Source organism: Brassica napus, unplaced genomic scaffold (genome assembly GCF_020379485.1).
Source record: "Brassica napus cultivar Da-Ae unplaced genomic scaffold, Da-Ae ScsIHWf_178;HRSCAF=317, whole genome shotgun sequence".
Taxonomy (NCBI): domain Eukaryota; kingdom Viridiplantae; phylum Streptophyta; class Magnoliopsida; order Brassicales; family Brassicaceae; genus Brassica; species Brassica napus.
In genome coordinates, this window is record NW_026015207.1 from 200,001 (window position 1) to 207,500 (window position 7,500).

The window sequence follows — 7,500 nt, forward strand, 5'->3', positions numbered from 1 at the left end:
CCAGCATGCTGATATGTGTGGTCAGCATGCTGATATGAGTTCAGTACACGGATCAGTACACGGATCAGTACACGGATCAGTCCACGGGAAGGGCCAGCATGCTGATATGTGTACTGACATGGTGCATCAGTTGTCCAAAATCAGTACACGGACAGTCCACGGGAAGGGCCAGCATGCTGATATGAGTTCAGTACACGGATCAGTCCACGGATCAGTACACGGACAGTCCACGGGAAGGGCCAGCATGCTGATATGTGTGGTCAGCATGCTGATATGAGTTCAGTACACGGATCAGTACACGGATCAGTACACGGACAGTCCACGGGAAGGGCCAGCATGCTGATATGTGTGGTCAGCATGCTGATATGAGTTCAGTACACGGATCAGTACACGGATCAGTACACGAATCAGTCCACGGGAAGGGCCAGCATGCTGATATGTGTGGTCAGCATGCTGATATGAGTTCAGTACACGGATCAGTATACGGATCAGTACACGGACAGTCCACGGGAAGGGCCAGCATGCTGATATGTGTGGTCAGCATGCTGATATGAGTTCAGTACACGGATCAGTACACGGATCAGTCCACGGGAAGGGCCAGCATGCTGATATGTGTACTGACATGGTGCATCAGTTGTCCAAAATCAGTACACGGACAGTCCACGGGAAGGGCCAGCATGCTGATATGTGTGGTCAGCATGCTGATATGAGTTCAGTACACGGATCAGTCCACGGACAGTCTGTGTGTGCTAACGGACAGGCACGGACGTCCTGCGTGTGCTGACGGACGTCCTGTGTGTACTGAACAGACAGCCCATGATACAGGCCGGGAAACAGTCTGCACGGACGGACAGTCTGAGGTTCGGGAACTCGGACTGGACAGGACGGACGGACGGCTATGGGACGGCTAGACGGTCGCGATGGGCTGGGAGTTGGCCGATCTAGTTCCTGAAACAAAAAGGATGCTATTTTTATGAGTTTTTATAAATCAAAATAAGGGACAGGAAGAAAAACAATATGATCAATGAAGAACAGAAGCAAATAGGACTTTTTATGAGTTTTTATAATGAATGGAAAAAGCTAGAACTATATGATGAAAGATAAAACAAAACAAAGAAAGATAGAAGTATGGGGGATGGATCCTTGTTGCTGGATGTGTATCTCTCTCAACAAGAACAGTGGATGGAGGTGGATAGCTATGGGATTTGGCTTGCTGGATGTGTATCACTCTCAAGGCAAATCGGTGGATGGAATGGAGGTGAAGAATCGCCACAAGCTTGGTGGTTTGAAGCTTGATAAGATTCGGCTGCTCTCTCTTGTTTCTCACAGAAAAAGACTTAGGGTTTTAGGTTTGCAAAGGCAAAATTATTTCATAAAAGACTTAGGCAAAAATCGCCAACTTCATGGAGTTATATAGGGTTTACCCCTTATGAGACTCAAAGATAAAAGGCCTTAAACAAGCTGGCCGAAAATGAGGCTGAAACATTAGCCCAAAGTCTTAACCAAATAAATTAAAATAAACCAGACATCTGGTTGTCGGTTTGAGAAGGCTTAGACCAAGGCTAATAGCATGCTTGCATGTTGCCTCATTAAAACCTTACCAAGAAAACCCAATGGGACAAAACCTGGTGAGGAAAAAGAGTACAACACATGCTACTCCCCTTGGTGGTCGGCTAGATCTCAGAACCGGAAAGAGTTGGAGTGGATGAAATGGAAACTGAGTCTGGACCAAGCTCGGAGGTGGAGATGAGAAGTCCGGCTTGGTTGAGTCTGAACTGGATCGGGTCGGCCGCGTCCTGAACCTCCTTTGGGCCGGCTTGATCTTGAATCTTCAACTGGACCATCTTCTCAATCAGCAGCTGGTCCTGGTCAGTCTGTCCATCTTGATCAAGGATATGCTGGACAGCTTTGGTGAAACCTTCTCGCAAGGCCCTGGTTCCACTCCGGGTAGTCGGACCGCGCCTAACTATGGGAACCTCTACTTGGATGGCCTCATCATTCCCTCCCTCTTGAAGAGGTTCTGGCCTCAGAACACCATCATCTGCAAAGTCATCACTATCTGCATGGAAAGGAGACAAATCCGAGACATTGAAAGTATGTGAAATTTTAAATTCAGCAGGGAGGTCAAGGATATAGGCGTTGTCGTTGATCTTCTTTAGGATGCGGAATGGTCCTGTCCCACGAGGAGAGAGCTTGGACTTCCGGGCTTCTGGAAACCTCTCGGGCCGCATGTGTAACCACACCAAGTCCCCGGGTTCGAACAGTACCTCCTTCCTCTTCTGGTCATACTTGGCCTTGACCTTAGCCGCCTTGGCTTCTATCCTCTCCTTGACCTTTAAGTGCATATTCTTAACAAACTCTGCCTTGGCGACTCCATCACGACTGCGGTACATGGAGCTGGGCAGTTCGGTGAAGTCTAAAGGAGTCTCTGGCTGAAACCCATAAACAATCTCAAAAGGTGACAGGTTAGTAGTAGAGTGCCTAGCATGGTTATAAGCAAACTCAACAAAAGGCAAACAAGACAACCAATTTCTTAAATTCTTACCGACCGTAGCTCTCAACAGTTGAGAAAGCGTACGGTTTACTACCTCAGTCTGGCCGTCGGTCTGGGGATGGCACGTGGTCGAGAATAGTAGCTTTGTTCCGAACTTACCCCATAGTGTCCTCCAGAAATGGCTGAGGAACTTGGTATCACGGTCAGACACAATGGTTCGAGGAACACCATGTAGTCGGACCACTTCTTTGAAGAATAGGTCGGCGGTCTGAGTGGCATCATTAGTGGTGTTACAGGCTATGAAATGGGCCATCTTGGAGAACCTGTCTACCACTACAAAAATGGAATCCTTGTGGTTTATCTTGGGTAAACCCAGCACAAAGTCCATAGAAATGTCTACCCAAGGGTGGTTAGGAATCGGTAATGGCATTTGTAACCCGTAAGGATGTGACCTGGACTTGGTTTTGAGGCAAGTAGTGCACTTGGCGCATATGCTCTCCACATCCCTCTTCATGTTTGGCCAAAAGAAATGTTCAGTTAGGACACTCAGGGTCTTGTCCCGACCAAAGTGTCCCATGAGGCCGCCACCATGGGCCTCCCGAACCAGCAGTTCCCTCATTGCTCCTTTGGGAATGCACAGCCTCTTTCCCTTGAACAGAAACCCCTCATGCTGGTAGTATGGCCCAAAAGCCCCCTTCTCAGTGTTCCTGAAAACTTCATTAAAATCAAGATCAGTGGCATAAGATTCTTTAATATGTTCGAAACCCATGATCTTGGCCTCCATGGTCACAATGAGAGTGTGTCTCCGGGACAGTGCATCGGCCACCACATTGTCCTTGCCCTTCTTGTACTTGATCACATAGGGAAAGGTCTCCACGAACTCGAGCCATCTGGCGTGCCTCTTCTTGAGTGTGGTCTGTCCCCTCAAGTGCTTAAGTGTCTCATGATCTGTATGGATAACAAATTCCTTAGATAAAAGGTAATGCTGCCAAGTTTCAAGGGACCTTACTAGAGCGTATAGCTCTTTGTCATAGGTTGGGTAGTTGAGGCCAGCTCCACTCAGTTTTTCACTAAAGAATGCCACTGGTCGGCCCCCTTGAGTGAGGACAGCTCCAATGCCTGTACCTGATGCATCACACTCAATCTCAAAAGTTTTATTAAAATCAGGGAGTGTAAGAACGGGTGCATGAGTTAAACTATATTTAAGCTTGTTGAAGGACTCCTCTTGGGCAGGGCCCCAAACAAAGGATACATTCTTCTTGATCACTGAGGTCATGGGTGCAGCAATGGTGCTGAAGTCCTTGACAAACCGCCTATAGAAGCTGGCTAGGCCATGGAAGCTTCGGACTTGCCCAATAGTGGTCGGTGTGGGCCAGTCTTGGATGGCCTTGATCTTCTCCTCATCGACCTTCAAACCCTGTGAACTCACAACAAAGCCTAAAAATATTAACTGGTCAGTGCAAAATACACACTTCTTGAGATTGGCAAAGAGTCCTTCCTGCCTGAGAGCCTTCAAAACCTGTTCTACATGACTAATGTGATCGGATAAGCACTGACTATAGATCAATATGTCATCGAAATAGACAACCACAAATTTACCAATGTAAGGCCTTAGAACCTCGTTCATAAGCCTCATGAAGGTACTAGGGGCGTTGGTAAGACCAAAGGGCATCACCAGCCACTCATACAAGCCTTGCTTGGTCTTGAAAGCAGTCTTCCACTCGTCTCCCTCCTTCATACGAACTTGGTGATAGCCACTCCTAAGATCAATCTTGGAAAACACGGTGGAACCACTCAGTTCATCTAACATATCATCAAGTCTAGGAATGGGGTACCGATATTTTATGGTGATGTTGTTGATGGCTCGGCAATCAACACACATACGCCATGTTCCATCCTTCTTAGGCACCAATAGGACGGGTACTGCACATGGGCTGAGACTCTCTCGAATGTACCCCTTGTCCATGAGGTCTTGGACCTGTCTCTCCAGCTCCTTAGCCTCCTCCGGATTGACTCGGTATGCGGCTCGGTTTGGAAGTGGGGCGCCTGGCACAAAGTCTATCTGATGTTCGATGCCTCGGAGGGGTGGTAAGCCGGCTGGTATCTCTTCAGGGAACACGTCCTTGTACTGGTCCATTAGTCCTTGCATCTCAGCGGGACAATCTGGTGCCTCAAAACCTGCAAAACAACCTTCCTTGAAAACCATTAGTAGCACCAGTGTGTCTTGCTGCAATGATTTAATCAATTTACTAGAAGAGATGTAAAGGTTAGTTTTACTAAACAATCCAGACTGATCCATGGCCCTCTGCATTTCGTACACCTCTTGTGGACTGAGAGGAGCCAGGCTGTGCTTCTTGTTGTTGTGGGTAAAGCTGTAGATGTTAGTCCTCCCATGGTGAATAGTCTCCTTGTCAAACTGCCAAGGCCTCCCTAACAGTAGATGTCCGGCTTGCATAGGAACCACATCACACTTCACCTGGTCCTGGTACTTACCAATACAAAAGGAAACAACAACTTGCTCCGAGATTTTAAGCTCTGTCTCATCATTGAGCCACTTGAGCTTGTATGGCCTGGGGTGTGGCAATTTTGCTAGTCCTAACCTTTCAACAAGGTACCTGCTGGCCACGTTAGTGCAAGAGCCACCATCAATAATTAGACTACATACCTTGCCTTCCACGCTACATCTAGTATGGAAGATGTTCTCTCGTTGGACGGTTTCTGGATCAAAGAGAGCACTGAGAGCTCGTCTGACCACCAGTAGCTCACCAGTTTCAGCATAGTCCACTATCTCGTCTCCTGAGTCAGCCATCTCTACATCGGCCTCATCTTGGGACTCATACTCGCCGTCTGCCTTAAGGATCATGACACGCTTGTTCGGACAGTCCCGGGCGTAGTGCCCCTTCCCCTGACATTTGAAACAAGTAATATCACGAGTTCTTTGAGCTTGTGTTTGTCCCTTACCTGGTTCGGATGAACCTGGTTTGGACTGGTCGGTTTGGCTCTTCTTGAACCGGTTTTCCACTTCAATGGATTTGTTCTTCTCAGCCCCCTTGGACCCGGTTGAAGCCCATGGCGTCTTGTTCCTGGCACTAGAGGCGTTCTTCCTTTTAATGTGCTGCTCGGCCTGAATGGCATAATGGAGGAGATCATTGAAGTTGACGTAGGTCTGCCTCTCCACCTTGCGAGCGATGCGGTCTTGAAGGCCTTCCAAGAACTGAGCCATCATAACCTCTTCGGTCTCGCGCGTCCTGAGCTTGTTCTTGAGAGCCTCAAACTCCTCAAAGTACTCCTCTACGGACCTAGTACCCTGAGACAACTTGCGAAAACGTTTTAGTAAGTCCCGCTGATAGTATGAGGGAATATACCTTGCACGGAGCTTAGCTCGCATCTCATCCCAAGTCTCAATCCTATAGACCCTGCCGACCTCGGCTACTTCCCTGTCCCACCAGGTTAGGGCATTGTCCGTCAGTTGGGCTGCGGCTAAGGCGATCTTCTTGGCCTCGGTATAGCGGTAGTACTCAAAGATGTACTCCATGCGCCTCTCCCATTCAATGTAGGCGTCCGGGTCAACCTTTCCAGCAAAGGTTGGGGGAGTAAGTTTGAGATCCTTGCCTCCTTGCCAAGCTACTTCATCGTCTCGGAATCTTCTTCGGACCGGGCTTGCATCGCCTTGGACCCGATACTCCCGTCGGTTCCCACGTCCGGCTCGTTCACGCCGCGGCTCTTCTGGTTCGGTACGGTCAGTGTCCGAGTTGTCCTCACTGGATTGGGACTGTTGTTCCTCTGGAACGGGTTGGTTTCTCCTCCTTGGCCGTGGTACATTAGCTCGGTCCCTCCCTGCTATATGAGCCAGCTGCTCAGTCACAGTAGCCAGTGCGGCTTGGAGTTCAGCATGGTTAGCCATCAGCTGAGCATTGATCTCGGCTTGTGTAGGTGCTCCATTTAGGTCTCCCATGTCTCCTGCGACAAGAGAGGAAGAAGAAAGAGTGATCTGCAAGGATCAAAGAGAAAGGGAAATATATGCAATGATCAATGAATGTAAAACTTCCTTTTTTTTTTTTTAAAGTTAAGTTTCGAAAATTAAAAAAAATGGAAAGAACAATATTTCTTTTTTTTTTTTTAAATGGAAAGAACTTGAAGTGCAAGCCAAGAAAATTAAATGCAATTAAATGGAAAATCTGATCAAAAAGGAAAGTGAAAATCGATTGATGCCAAAAACATATTACTTGAATGAAAGATGCATAAAATCGGATCAAAAGATATGCAGAAAAAGAAAACAAGTTGAACTCGCCAAGAACAGCAAGAACAAAAATTTTGAAAGACAAGATGATGAACCAAATAACAAAAGTAGCAAGGATAGGATACAACCGAAGGTGTAGGAGCTTTGAGCTCTGATACCAAAATGATACAGGCCGGGAAACAGTCTGCACGGACGGACAGTCTGAGGTTCGGGAACTCGGACTGGACAGGACGGACGGACGGCTATGGGACGGCTAGACGGTCGCGATGGGCTGGGAGTTGGCCGATCTAGTTCCTGAAACAAAAAGGATGCTATTTTTATGAGTTTTTATAAATCAAAATAAGGGACAGGAAGAAAAACAATATGATCAATGAAGAACAGAAGCAAATAGGACTTTTTATGAGTTTTTATAATGAATGGAAAAAGCTAGAACTATATGATGAAAGATAAAACAAAACAAAGAAAGATAGAAGTATGGGGGATGGATCCTTGTTGCTGGATGTGTATCTCTCTCAACAAGAACAGTGGATGGAGGTGGATAGCTATGGGATTTGGCTTGCTGGATGTGTATCACTCTCAAGGCAAATCGGTGGATGGAATGGAGGTGAAGAATCGCCACAAGCTTGGTGGTTTGAAGCTTGATAAGATTCGGCTGCTCTCTCTTGTTTCTCACAGAAAAAGACTTAGGGTTTTAGGTTTGCAAAGGCAAAATTATTTCATAAAAGACTTAGGCAAAAATCGCCAACTTCATGGAGTTATATAGGGT